This window comes from Schistocerca serialis, chromosome 2 (genome assembly GCF_023864345.2).
Source record: "Schistocerca serialis cubense isolate TAMUIC-IGC-003099 chromosome 2, iqSchSeri2.2, whole genome shotgun sequence".
NCBI lineage: Eukaryota > Metazoa > Arthropoda > Insecta > Orthoptera > Acrididae > Schistocerca > Schistocerca serialis.
In genome coordinates, this window is record NC_064639.1 from 46,943,597 (window position 1) to 46,958,239 (window position 14,643).

At 41.8% G+C, this 14,643-nt stretch overlaps 1 protein-coding gene across 1 annotated transcript in view; it reads left to right on the forward strand.

Annotated features, from left to right (window-relative positions):
• The window catches only part of LOC126455439 (uncharacterized), a 140,593-nt gene extending 136,614 nt beyond the window's left edge, over positions 1-3,979 (forward strand). Inside the window, exon 5 of the mRNA XM_050091189.1 lies at positions 3,809-3,979. The gene's annotated coding sequence lies outside the window, so the exon portion shown is untranslated. The remainder of the gene's footprint in view (positions 1-3,808) is intronic.
• The last annotated feature ends 10,664 nt before the right edge of the window (positions 3,980-14,643 follow it).

The following is a 14,643-nucleotide window of genomic DNA, read 5'->3' on the forward strand; positions in this document are numbered from 1 at the left end:
TCGTTTAGCATTTACCGGCGTGATGTGTGGCTTATGAGCAACCGCTCGACCATGCAATCCAAGTTTTCTCTGCTCGCGCCTAACTGTGATAGTACTTGCAGTGGATCCTGATGCAGTTTGGAATTCCTGTGTGATGGTTTGGATAGATGTCTGCCTATTACACATTACGACACTCTTCAACTGTAGGCGGTCTCTGTCAGTCAACAGACGAGGTCGGCCTGTACGCTTTTGTGCTGTACGTGTCCTTTCACGTTTCCACTTCACTATCACATCGGAAACAGTGGACCTAGGGATGTTTAGACGTGTGGAAATCTCGCGTACAGACGTATGAAACAAATGACACCTAATCATCTCACCACGTTCGATGTCCATGAGTTCCGCGGAGCGCCCCATTCTGCTCTCTCACGATGTCTAACGACTGCTGCGGTCGCCGGTGTGGGGTACCTGTCAGCAGGTGTCAGCACTTCTGGGGAGAAGAAGGACGGTAGTATGTACAGACCACCAACCTTTGACATTTCTGACAAATTGCCAATTATTACACCACAGGTTGTTGTCTACAGGAATTTAATTATGAAATAAGGTATATTAAAGCACAGTAGAACTAGTACCGGATTTGCTGTCCCGACTAACAGTGGGAATAAACGATTAATTATGAAATAAGATATATTAAAAGAGAGCAGAACTAATGCCGGATATGTTGTTACCAGTGGAAAAGAACGCTGTTATCATGACACAGCGGTAGTGAACTGTTCATTTTTCAAACAAAGTAAATCATAATAGAAAAATGAAGCAATTGGCTAACTCTATGAAGCTCGACCAAGTGAACGATGGAGAGCTAGTAAAAATTATCCATAACCTTAGGGAAGGGAAGGAAATGGAAACCTTTTAATGACGATTGATATGGCGCATTTGTATACCCAGTTCCGCAACTGAAGAACTGCTCACTTAAATGCAAGAATGGTATGGACATTTCGGAGTAAGAAGGCGTGTAAAGAATCTCATGACGTGCTATTATTTCAAAAACATGGCGCGAATAATGATATCGATACTAAGGACGTGTGAAGTTTGCCAAAAGCTTATATGTTCAAATGTGTGTGAATTCCTGAGGGAACAAACTGCTGAGGTCAAACTCTACACTTACACACTACTTAAACTAATTTCTGCTAAGAACAACACACAGACTCGTGTCCGAGGGAGGACCCGAACCTCCGGTGGGAGGGGCCGCGAAATCCGTGACGTGACGCCTCAAACCGCACGGCCACTCCGCGCGGCGGAAAAGTTAAAGACAGGAATTCTCACGTAAGATATAAACTTTATCCAATAATTCCAAAGCGTCTATGGTACTTAATTTCGGTGGATTTTTTCGGCTCTTAACTGCATAGTTTGGAAGAATTAACATATGTGTTCGTACTCTTGAAGTGTTGGTAAAAACATGTAACATTATACATGTTGAAAAGAGTGAGTACCCAGTGTTTTATTTGCTCTTTAACGCGGGATTATTTTAAAAATTGGAGTATTTCACAGCATCTATTATGAGAGAATGGCAGTAAGTACATGTAAGCAATTCAAGGAAATGATACTGCAATGTGAGATAAACCTTGCTGAGTGCATGATGACATTTTTGGGGCGTTTACGTAGAATGTACTGCTCCAATAAGCACGCTCGATGAGCCCAGTTAATGCCTCATTTCGAGAAGATATTAAATGATCTCCCATATTCAAGTACGTGTTTATCGCAATTGAAAACAAGAGGAAAATGCAAAATAGGACCATCGTAATTGTCATCTTTTGCATGGCCACTGGTGGAAGCAGCAAATGGGCATTTATAGACTGTAGTAGTACATAATGAGTTAACGCAGGATTGCGATAGGAGACTGAAAACATACAACCAGAACGCTCAGAGACTTAGTATTAGCTAAATCACGTCTTAAGAGTTCTAAAAGTGAGTAGGAATGCAAGGTTTTATTTACTCATATGAAGGACTGCTAGTAGCAGAATTGTTGCCTTGTTACTGAAAGAGCCAGTATCACGTGTCATTAGAGACCTATAGAGTGTAGACCAAGTTAAACCATTTCTGAACAAATAAGAGAACGAAGCATATCCTTTGCAGGAGAGGTAATAAAGTTATTTATAGATAAAAATCAGCTGACCACCAATAGTCATAAGTTGGTAATAATCTAAGGAATTAACACGATGACAGGAAGAATTGATTTCGCACTGTTTAAGGACAGAGGAAAAGGAGAGAAGCCATTAATTGCAAATAAGCACTAGATGAAAAGCTGGAAATAAATAGAATGGAACAGTGTGATTACAAAGCACACGCAGGGTGAAAGTCTAGTTCATGAGATAAGGAAAGTCTGAAGAGCCTGATCCGAAATGTACCTAGCCATGAAATCAGTCATTATAGCAACTTACCTTTAAGCATAGAGCTAGGAAATATATGGAGCAAATCATTCATAATAATAATATTCCAAGCAGAGAAGACAGTAATGTCACACAAGTACATAGTGGACTTCGGTTAGCCATGGGAGACGTGAGCAGAATATACTAATGACCTCTGGATTTCGGGACGTAAATGTCCTCGAGAAAGTAGTGACAGTGCCTTTAACAGTGGTTTGCGAAGATATTATGGGCAAGTTCTCCAAAGATGACAATACACACATCCTTTTCATAGTTATATTAAGAGACATCTCCGATGTCATAAGAGACATGCCAAAATGGTGCAATGCCATACCGAGTCTGACGTAAGTGTTCTTTCGGACGTATTGTCCCCTGACCTTACAAGTTGGTTTTCATTGTTGTATGGGAGAAATTCTGATATTTTTGCGCTTAGAGCCCCCTGGTATTGATTCTTAACTCAGGTTTCGATACACATTAATCAAAAGGAGATGTTAAATCATAAGACTTCATGCGTGGTAATTCACACTATGAATGCCTGGAAGCTCTGTGTGTGAAACGCAGGTAAAAAAAGCAACTGTTTGATTGAAAAAACAGAAAATAGTGTTGCAGAGCATCCAATATGATGCAGTTGAATGGGCTATCTCTATAAAGCTGATTACATACAGCTGTTTCATCAAACTGGGGCTCCAGATGACGGCCAAAATCTTAAGTTCATATTCTGATATTTCAAAATTTAAAGAAAATCTGATAATATGAAAGAGTATTGCATGAAAACTAGCTAGCTAAAAAGAAAGTGTCTTAATGCTACATACAGTAGTAACATGTAAGCTTATAACTAGAGGGAACTGTGTCGGTATATCTAGAATAACTTTGATAATTATCAGTTTAGGTCAATGGTTGTCATAGAGTTAATTAAAGTAAAGACTGAAGGCAGGTTAATGTAAGTATAGTAGATGGTAAAAGATACCAGCCTGACCTGGCGCAGAATTTTTAAGTGCTGGTTTTTCGGAAAGAAGCTCGAGAAACAAGTAAAGATAAGTTAAGCTGAGAGAGATAACAGACGCCGTATATAAGATGGTATGCTGCACAGAACTGATAGCTAGGCTTGATAATCACTGCAGAGAAACAAAGGGTCGTCATGAGTCTTAAAATAAAGCAAAAGGGGGATAGTCCTAGTCTCATCACCTGCCAAACTGAACGAGCGAGTGGGAGATGTAGTGTAAGAAAATATCAATACAGTTACCCGATGTCCCCTGCAGGTCAGTTTGCAGGTAATCACATGTTGGGTGTATTCTACGAGTATAAAGTTAGATACTTATTAAGATTATTGTCAGTGGTATCTGTGTGTCTTTAAAATTGAAATTGTGCATTTAAATGGTTTGTTTTGTATCTGTTTGTTTTCGTGGAAGAGCGCAGTAACATGTCGATGGCGGTGTCTTTAGCACACCCGGCAGGCAGAGGTCTGATCGCAATTGTCCGCCAACCGCAGACCATCACACAGTACAAGACCCTGTCGGCGCCCTCTGATTCATAAAATAAATGTAAACTGATTGTATGTAACAAACAAAAAAATGGACGATCAGTGTTGTAAAGGAAAACGTCATGGCACAGACATTGTTCTTGTTTTGACCTATTACGATCAACATTGACGTTACTGTAAAGTTCAAGTAAAACACATATTTGAAAATGGAAAGCGATTTATTTATCTGTCAAGAAAGTTGATGTGAACATTTGTGTGGAACAAAGTTATTTGCTTTTGAATGTGATTTATCTTACAAAAGATTGATTTTTTCGTGATTCAGTTTTGTTGAAATTACTACTTTAGTCAACTAAAGCTTATCTCCGTCTGTTGAAGACCTACAACGTAGTAGTCGGGCAATAACTTTTTATTTCCTAAAGCTCGAACACCAATCAACTGAAAAACGTAAGTCAATACAAAGAATATTAATAAAAACCAAAGAGTAAAGCAGGTTGTCCGTGCACTCGTCGCCACAGAATAGTGCTGCGTTTCACTGTGCATTCCCAGATGTTCTTCTGGCGACTACCACACTACATTTATCGCACTTCGAAATGAAGCAGTTATCGATATTTAAGGACAAGAGCAGAGGTAATATTCCAAATACCAACTTTTGAGTAGTCACGGAACGTTTACGTAACTGTTGTTACCCAAATGACTGAATTCTTACTTCCGAGTTCGCAGAAAGTTAATTTAGTCAGCTCATTGAAGTAATTCAAATTCGTTGTGGTGCCTCCTCTAGCAAAGAAGTCTGAAACAGTCAAGCTACGCTATTAGATGTACCTGATAGAAAGTTTTCGTCAACTAGATGTTAGGTACGACGTCTACCGATGTCGTCTTTTTAAGTAATAACATCCAATAAGAGGGAGGGTATAGTGACTGGAAAGGAGTCAATACGGATCGATACCATTCGATTTTTAACAATTCAACCACCTCAGCCATAGTCTTACTACAGTGCGTTATCGTAGGAGGAGAGTAGAACACAGCGAAACATGATACACAGTCATAAATTCGATTTTGGGTCTTTCTAGTAATATGTTTTCTTTACATTGATCTTTATTAGTGACATCTTTGACACTAACGCTGGAAAATTTGATGAACTTTTTGCTTCATTATATGTTATTGTATCTTTTTGACGGTCAGAAATTACAATTAACATCCACTTATAAATTAGATATTTCCCACAATACATACAGCTAAGAGTAACTTGCTATCTTGTGATCAAATATACTTTTACCTATGTATTCACAAGTTTTAGATGCGGTAGATATGTAGGGGATGAATATTATTACTTTTATGGTTATTGGTGTATTTAGTACACAGCAAAACAGTTGAATACAGTACACACTGAAACAGTGTAGACTCAGGTACGCTGAGAAATCCAAGCCTATGACAATGGATCGAGTCGCAGATTGTGTTGGTGAAAGTTTTCTTGAGGCAGTGATACCAACAAATGTAACATTTGGGTTAGAAAATGTGGAATTTATCCACATAATGTCAATATCTTTGATGCGTCGGATTTCCTTATGTCTGCAGTTTCAAACCACACTATAAATTCTGATGGTGTGCCTTATCCAGTAGAGCTTCTCCAAATAATTATGATGATAATATGCAAAACACTGAGGCAACCAGGTGCAGTTTGTACACTGGTAACAGTAGGACCAGCGAATCATATATCTCACCCAAGGAGCTTCATGGTTACCCAAAAGATCCTCCTAGGAAAACAACTTGACACTCCCACAACACCTACGAAAGAGGCTACTGAACAAAACCTTTACGCAAAAAGATACAGTTAAACGAAAAGTGAAAAGAAGAGTAAAGAGAGCCAACAACAAGGAAACTAAGCAGTGTGAAAGCAAAAGGGCTTCAGGTGAAAGTAACAAACACAGCAATAAACACGTCATCCAATGAATCAGATCATAGGATTTCCTTTCTTTTAACTGGGGTCTTGTGATTGGCAGCTATATTTTGATAAAATTTCCTAATGATGCATTTTTTGTCGCTAAAGTGTTTAAGTTAGTAGTTGGTGATGATTAATATGAGGCCTCCTTTCTTTGGGAACAAAAGTTTTGTACTCCCAGAAGCAGAAGACGCAGCTTTTGCGTCACATAAAAAGGACAACTCGATGTTTCTGCCTGCGGTGTTTTGGATATGGCTACTAGGCGAGTGTTAAATTATGTTCCTTGACCAATCAGTTTTAGTAGCCTTGATGCTCAATGAGCAAAACTTAACGTATCTCAGTGTTCGTAAATGTATCTGACATATATTAATGTTTAATGTGTAATTTAAGCTATTCAAGTAATAATAGCGTAAAATATCATGACTGTTTCACTGTGTGCTACACTTGGAATACCGTGAAATGTTTGCAGCATCTTTTTAAAATTAAAAACCCAGGCGTTAGTTAGCTGGGAAATTATTTTTGTTTCAGTCTATAACGTGGGAAATGACTTGTTTTTTAAACAAATACAAACATTTTCTTCTGTAAGAATTAATTTCTTCAAAACCATCCAAAATTTAATTTTTTGTTTCACTGTGTACATGTCTTCCCTAACTGTCTCGAACAGAAGGGTAATATGGCGCCGTTTTTGAAATTTTTACTCCACTCGTACAGCTGCTTCTTTAATAAAGGTTTCTCTTCTCATGTAACACTCATTCGCCTGTGAATACCAACAGGATCTCACACCTCCAATGCTTACTTGTCGGAATACAAGTACATCACTTTTATTTGGCGTACATCCCACAGAGAACAACTATGTTTAACGTAGCTACTCTGATTATCTTCCTACTCTGTTGCCACCTACAGAGAGGATTTACATCATTTTATCAATATCGTCAAGTAATTGGTCTCTAGAGTGTAATTCATGAGTTTCACTTCACTTCCACGATTGACTTACCATTGTATGCGACTCAAGAGTATCATGCCGGCCGCGGTGGCCGAGCGGTTCTAGGCACTGCAGTCTGGAACCACGCGTCTGCTACGGTCACAGGTTCGAATCCTGCCTCGCGCATGGATGTGTGTGGTGTCCTTAGGTTAGTTAGGTTTAAGTAGTTCTAAGTTCTAGGGGACTGATGACCTCAGATGTTAAGTCCCATAGTGCTCAGAGCCATTTGAACCAAGAATATCGTGTCACATCTGTGGTTTGGATCTAATATGGCGTAAGGAATATAATCTACTGCTGCAGTGTTTGAACGCTACGAAAGTTTTTTTTTATGCTTTGTTGCCAGAATGTAACAAAACAAATAGTTTTATCTTAATGTAAACCGAAATCACTATGAAGTGGAGCGAAAAAAACAGATGAAACAAACTGAATGGGGACTCAGTTATTGCATGAAAGAGATTTGGCAGCCAAGAGACACAGTTTGTAGACAAACCACATGCAGGTCAGAGAACTGTAAGTGGTCATAAAAAGACCATATGTTGTAAAGAAATTTAAGGAATGCCAGTCTTTTCGTCTGGGGACCGAAATCTTGAGTACCGGTACAAGCTGGAAATGAGCGAATTAACTTTATTTCATACTCACAAATTGAGGATAAGAGCACGATAAAGACATAATCGCGAAATAAGTAACATCGAAAACCCGACAACTTGAAATTCAAGAAGTGATGTACGGGAAAAGAACTCTGAATGTACGCAGGACTGTCTAATGAACTTCTTTTTTGAGCTTAGGAGGTACAGTCTCACACAAAATGTCACCTTAGAGAATGGCAGTAACAATATGCAATTTCTCTCTACGCCGGCTATGATATCATATGCCCAACAATGCAAAAAGTAACATTTTATTCTGTGTCAGCATTATAGTATAGAGAAAATGTGCAACTTGCCCAAGGAGCGAAAACATACACTCCTGGAAATTGAAATAAGAACACCGTGAATTCATTGTCCCAGGATGGGGAAACTTTATTGACACATTCCTGGGGTCAGATACATCACATGATCACACTGACAGAACCACAGGCACATAGACACAGGCAACAGAGCATGCACAATGTCGGCACTAGTACAATGTATATCCACCTTTCGCAGCAATGCAGGCTGCTATTCTCCCATTTAGACGATCGTAGAGATGCTGGATGTAGTCCTGTGGAACGGCTTGCCATGCCATTTCCACCTGGCGCCTCAGTTGGACCAGCGTTCGTGCTGGACGTGCAGACCGCGTGAGACGACGCTTCATCCAGTCCCAAGCATGCTCAATGGGGGACAGATCCGGAGATCTTGCTGGCCAGGGTAGTTGACTTACACCTTCTAGAGCACGTTGGGTGGCACGGGATACATGGGGACGTGCATTGTCCTGTTGGAACAGCAAGTTCCCTTGCCGGTCTAGGAATGGTAGAACGATGGGTTCGATGACGGTTTGGATGTACCGTGCTCTATTCAGTGTCCCCTCGACGATCACCAGTGGTGTACGGCCAGTGTAGGAGATCGCTCCCCACACCATGATGCCGGGTGTTGGCCCTGTGTGCCTCGGTCGTATGCAGTCCTGATTGTGGCGCTCACCTGCACGGCGCCAAACAGACATACGACCATCATTGGCACCAAGGCAGAAGCGACTCTCATCGATGAAGACGACACGTCTCCATTCGTCCCTCCATTCACGCCTGTCGCGACACCACTGGAGGCGGGCTGCACGATGTTGGGGCGTGAGCGGAAGACGGCCTAACGGTGTGCGGGACCGTAGCCCAGCTTCATGGAGACGGTTGCGAATGGTCCTCGCCGATACCCCAGGAGCAACAGTGTCCCTCATTTGCTGGGAAGTGGCGGTGCGGTCCCCTACGGCACTGCGTAGGATCCAACGGTTTTGGCGTGCATCCGTGCGTCGCTGCGGTCCGGTCCCAGGTCGACGGGCACGTGCACCTTCCGCCGACCACTGGCGACAACATCAATGTACTGTGGAGACCTCACGCCCCACGTGTTGAGCAATTCGGCGGTACGTCCACCCGGCCTCCCGCATGCCCACTATACGCCCTCGCTCAAAGTCCGTCAACTGTACATACGGTTCACGTCCACGCTGTCGCGGCATGCTACCAGTGTTAAAGACTGCGATGGAGCTCCGTATGCCACGGCAAACTGGCTGACACTGACGGCGGCGGTGTATAAATGCTGCGGAGCTAGCGCCATTCTACGGCCAACACCGCGGTTCCTGGTGTGTCCGCTGTGCCGTGCGTGTGATCATTGCTTGTACAGCCCTCTCGCAGTGTCCGCAGCAAGTATGGTGGGTCTGACACACCGGTGTCAATGTGTTCTTTTTTCCATTTCCAGGAGTGTATTTATCTGGAAGGCAGCAGAATTGTTTGCAAAAGCAGACTGAAGCTTCTCTTCTTTCCATACTATGGATAAGAACTACACAAAAGTAAATGTCTGGGAAATGGAAATTATCGTTAAAATACTAGATAAAGTCTTTCAAGAAGTCTGTGTAACAGCTGCGAAAATGAAGTTCCGTATTATTACACTTTTTTGTGAATGTGATCAGTGAAATACGTAAGGCACTAATGGGCTGCCTATAATAAAATATGTATCATTAATCCAGAGGGCATCACTACCTCCATAAAGACACTCACTGCTGGGCAACAACCATGTTGAAAGCTAATAAACATTTAAGCAGATCAGAAAAAGCATTAGTGACCCCAGGAGACACGAAGCAAATACCGTGTGGTACTGACTCAATTCGGGGAGGCAGTTTCTTGAGATGTGCCATATCCAGTTGGAGATACATTGATGACCAGATTCCACAGAGTTATCAAATTGTGGTGTGGGAATGTTATTGCAACGTTTCATCCTCTGTTCTGAACACTTCCAGAGTTTTTCTATAGGATTACAGACGGGTAATCTAGCATACTAGCTCAAGTGCAAAAGGGTTGGTTGGTCGGTTGATTTGGGGGAGGGGCCCAAACAGCGAGGTCATCGGTCCCCGTGCGATAGGGTGCCTGAGTGTTCGTCTATCCAGGAGCGTAGTCCTATGAACACTGCAGTCTTGGAAGCCGGCACTGTCCACAGTGATCTCATCATTAAGATACGGAAGAAAGAAGGACTATCTGCACCGACAATGCTAAAATAAAAATACTGTTTACGTTCAAGGGATTGTGAGTGGCTGACAAGAAGCTACACGGCAATCGTATTTTTATAATTTTTTATGTTCAAGGTACGTGGATTTCAGAATTCAAGTGTCAGTCTTCCAAAGCTATTCGATGCAACTCTAAAAATTCTCGAGACAATCGACTTTGAAGTTTTCCGAGCGTTTTAATACCGTAAAATAAGTTCAAACATTTTCGACAGTCAGCCTGGGTTTGTGGTAGGATGGTCACTTGCCATGTAGGGGTCGTGGATTTTATTACGCGCCGATGCCAACTTTTAAACAATAGTACATGTTCTACAAGTATTTCCCTGAAGCTTAGAACACAAAAACATAGAAAAAGCCACCAGGTCTCGAGACGGGTGATCGCTGGATAGCTTGTTCGAGTCTCGTTTCGGCCTTTTTTTTTCATTCAGTTTCAATACCTGCATCAACGGTCTAAATAAAAATGTAAAGGTTCGTTTGCTCAGAATCGTGTATCACCGAAATTTCTTGACAGATTGCTTTGAAATTTTGACAAAACCTTGCAGTCTAATACAGGCATGTTATCAGGTACCCATTTTTTAATATAATATAACTTTCTGAGATTTTTTTGTGACAACGTTTCCCTATTATTAAATTTATAAAAAATTATACACCACACATATTTTAAAAAATAGACATATAAAACACATCTGTTCCAATGCAATGTCGTGTAAAAATTTCAGAACATTCACTCAAAAACTTTCAGACATTTGAGATTAGCAACATGTACAGTTTCTATATTAAGAACAAACGTAGATGTTAGTTTCTTCAAACGCTCAAATAAATCTCCAAAAGATCTCCGTGGTTTGCTTTGAAATTTTGTCACAACATTGAATTCTAATATGGGGGTGTTTTTAGGTAGCTAACACACACACACACACACACACACACACATATATATATATATATATATATATATATATATATATATATATATATATATATATATGTGTGTGTGTGTGTGTGTGTGTGTGTGTGTGTGTGTGTGTGTGTGTGTTAGCTACCTAAAAACACGCCCATATTAGAATTTAGAATTCAATGTTGTATATATATATATGTGTGTGTGTGTGTGTGTGTGTGTGTGTGTACAGAAAACGGGAAAGAGGCTATAGACAGAGAGAGGGTGCACGAGGAGATTGAGAGAGGGGGGAGGGGAGAAGGAGAAGATTGACAGAGAAAGGAGGAGGAGATTATGGACTGAGAGAGAGGGGACAGAAGGAGATAGAGGAGGCCAGGAGAAGATGGACAAAGAGAGGGGCAGGCAGTAATGGACAGACAGATAGAGAAGGAGAAGGAGGAAGAAAGGGAGAGTGGGATATGGAGAGAGGCAAGGGAGAGAAGGAGATTAGGACGTATATCCAATCCCATGCATATTACAAACGTGTGCTTTCTCTTATATTTCTTTTCTATTTAACCAGACCGAGCCATAGGGAAGCCTCATATACTTTACGCTTCACGAATTGCTCATGGAACATGCAGCTTTGTTCAAAAATTCACTTCCGCCATGGTTCGAACCCAGGTTGTTCATGTGACAGGCAAACATACTGCGCAGAGCCACGCAGCCTACCTAAAGTACGACTTGATGCTGTGTATGAAAGGCGCTCATAAATCAATGTTATTTTTCTATAGAACATTTTGGACTTGCATCAAACTACTTTGGGGGACTGCTATTTGAGTTATGAATTTCACGTACCATTAACAGAATAAAATATTAAAATGCCATTAGCTTGTCATCTACTTGTGGGTCAGTCCAAGCCACGGTATGAAAACACCTCCAAACTACGAGCATCACGGAATGAACTCTGGCCTTCACACAGTGTGGATTACATTCCTCATAGGAGTGCAGGTGGTACAGGAAAGGCAGGCAGTGGGTTGTGGGTTCCTGCCAGTGAAGCAGGGCGACCAACAACTGAGGAACGCATTGATGAACTGTCATGCCACTTTGTTCATAACGAATACAATGGATAGCCATTGACTCCACTGGTTCGGGTGTGTTAGCCTCCGGCTGCCGACCAGGTGCTCGCGGTGGCTACTGTTGTTAGATCGCAAAAGGCCCGTAGTGCTGTCTCGCACCACAGAAGGCAGCGGCAAGGCGTCACGCTCAGAGCCCCACAGCGCAGGAGAGCGTCGCTGTATTCCCAGTGACGGGAGGACAGCCGGATACCTCGTCCCGCAACACTATGGCAAGACTACTGGTTACTGTCTTCATTGGCTCGCAGCTGTCACAAGGTTTCACGGATCTTTTCATTGTCTTCTGAATCGGCCGTAACGAAAAGAGTCCTTAGTATGCAGTCACCCACGTCCATCCAACCACTTTTTCCCCGTAAGTCAGGGTCTGTCTGCATAGTGTGACGAAGGTGAGTATAGTTGAGTTACTTGTACTCTCCCTGGACTTCGCCGAACTCTGTCCTGTTATATATCATTTGTTACATCTTCTTAAAAGTATATTCCACCCACCTGATCTTTTACTGCCCAAATATTGAAAACTAGCCTTGAAGTCTACCGGTGGCCCAACATGATCACGGCTGGCTGTAGTCTAAATAAAACTCCTCCCATCAAGTGCTTCCGTAACTCTGCACCAGCTATTCTTGCTCTTTTTCCCGGTTTTTCCGGGCTCGGTTCTCGACTCTGGGACTGCTTTTCCTTGTCCGAGCGCAGTTAAAAGAGTGGAGAAGCATGAAAGGGAAGCAGTGGTTGGGAAGGGAGTGAGACAGGGCTGTAGCCTCTCCCCGATGTTATTCAATCTGTATATTGAGCAAGCAGTAAAGGAAACAAAAGAAAAATTCGGAGTAGGTATTAAAATCCATGGAGAAGAAATAAAAACTTTGAGGTTGTAATTCTGTCAGAGACAGCAAAGGACTTGGAAGCGCAGTTGAACGGAATGGTACAGTGTCTTGAAAGGAGGGTGTAAGATGAACATCAACAAAAGCAAAACAAGGATGATGGAATGAAGTCGAATTAAGTCGGGTGATGCTGAGGGAATTAGATTAGGAAATGAGACACTTAAAGTAGTAAAGGAGTTTTGCCACTTGGGAAGCTCAATAACTGATGATGGTCGAAGTAGAGAGGATATGAAATGTAGACTGGCAATGGTAAGGAAAGCGTTTCTGAAGAAGAGAAATTTGTTAACATCGAGTATAGATTTAAGTGTCAGGAAGTCGTTTCTGAAAGTATTTGTATGGAGTGTAGCAATGCATGGAAGTGAAACGTGGTCGATATATAGTCTGGACAAGAAGAGAATAGAAGCTTTCGAAATGTGGTGCTACAGAAGAATGCTGAAGATTAGATGGGTAGATCACATAACTAATGAGGAGGTACTGAATAGGATTGGGGAGAAGAGGAATTTGTGGCACAACTTGACTAGAAGAAGAGATCGGTTGGTAGGACATGTTCTTAGGCATCAATGGATCACCAATTTAGTATTGGAGGGCAGCGTGGAGGGTAAAAATCGTAGAGGGAGACCAAGAAACGAATACACTAAGCAGATTCAGAAGGGTGTAGGCTGCAGTATGTACTGGAAGATGAAGAAGCTTACACAGGATAGAGTAGCATGGAGAGCTGCATCAAACCAGTCTCAGGACTGAAGACCACAACAACAACAACATATGTAGTAATCTCCCGTATCTTATTCGTATGATTACCATGCTACAAATACGACACTGTAATGGTGCCAGAGACTACGCTGACAGCATAGTCTATTTCCCACTGTCACACACCACACACACACACACACACACACACACACACACACACATACATACACACACACACAAATACACACACACACTCTTTGTTTTTGTAACACCCAGCAGAGTAAAATTATGAAGTATAAGAACTTCGCTAACATCACCTGGTATAGAGCTCAATAAGACTTTACCACTTCGTCTCTCTCTTCCAATACATCAGAAACAAATATTGTCTGTGATCCCATTAAATTGACATGTATTGGTCTACTGGAGCAGTCTGATCAAGTCGCTTCCACAGACCTGTGCTAGAGGAAGACCATATCCAACAGACTACCAGTCACAATAGAGAGTTCTTGTGTTGTTGTTTCGTAAGCAGTTTGACACATTGTTTTCTGCTGTAACACATTGGAGCAGAGTATGAGTACCGCTGTGTACATAGCCATGCATTTTGTCTTTCTACCGTGACTTTGAGGTCTGTGTCAGGTGCTATACTAACATTAACACGTTTCGATCTATTGTGTCTCTCAAATAGCTGGACATCGATAGCATGGTGCAAACTTTACTGCTCCCGCTGCACACAAGATGGTTGAAATAAAAGATAGAGGCAGTTTTCTTATTGACAAAAATGTGGAAGACATCGTAACATATCGAAACTGAAAGAGTTTGCGGCATTGTGGAGCGTTTCCAAACAGCTGTCTGAATTTAATCTCATCTTCCACAGTGACGGGGTAGCAAGTGTCATTGCGTCCCATTTTTGAAGAGACCAAGAGCATCGATTACTCATACTAGTGGTGCATATTGCACCAAAGTATTTGATCGCTGTTTCAGTGTCCTACGTGATGGTCATCCTCACCTCCTAATCTTCAGGACTGCGTCCTTCATTTTTATGACTTACAATGCATAACCACATGTGGAATAAGGGCCATAACGCATGGTGGATCCACTTACGA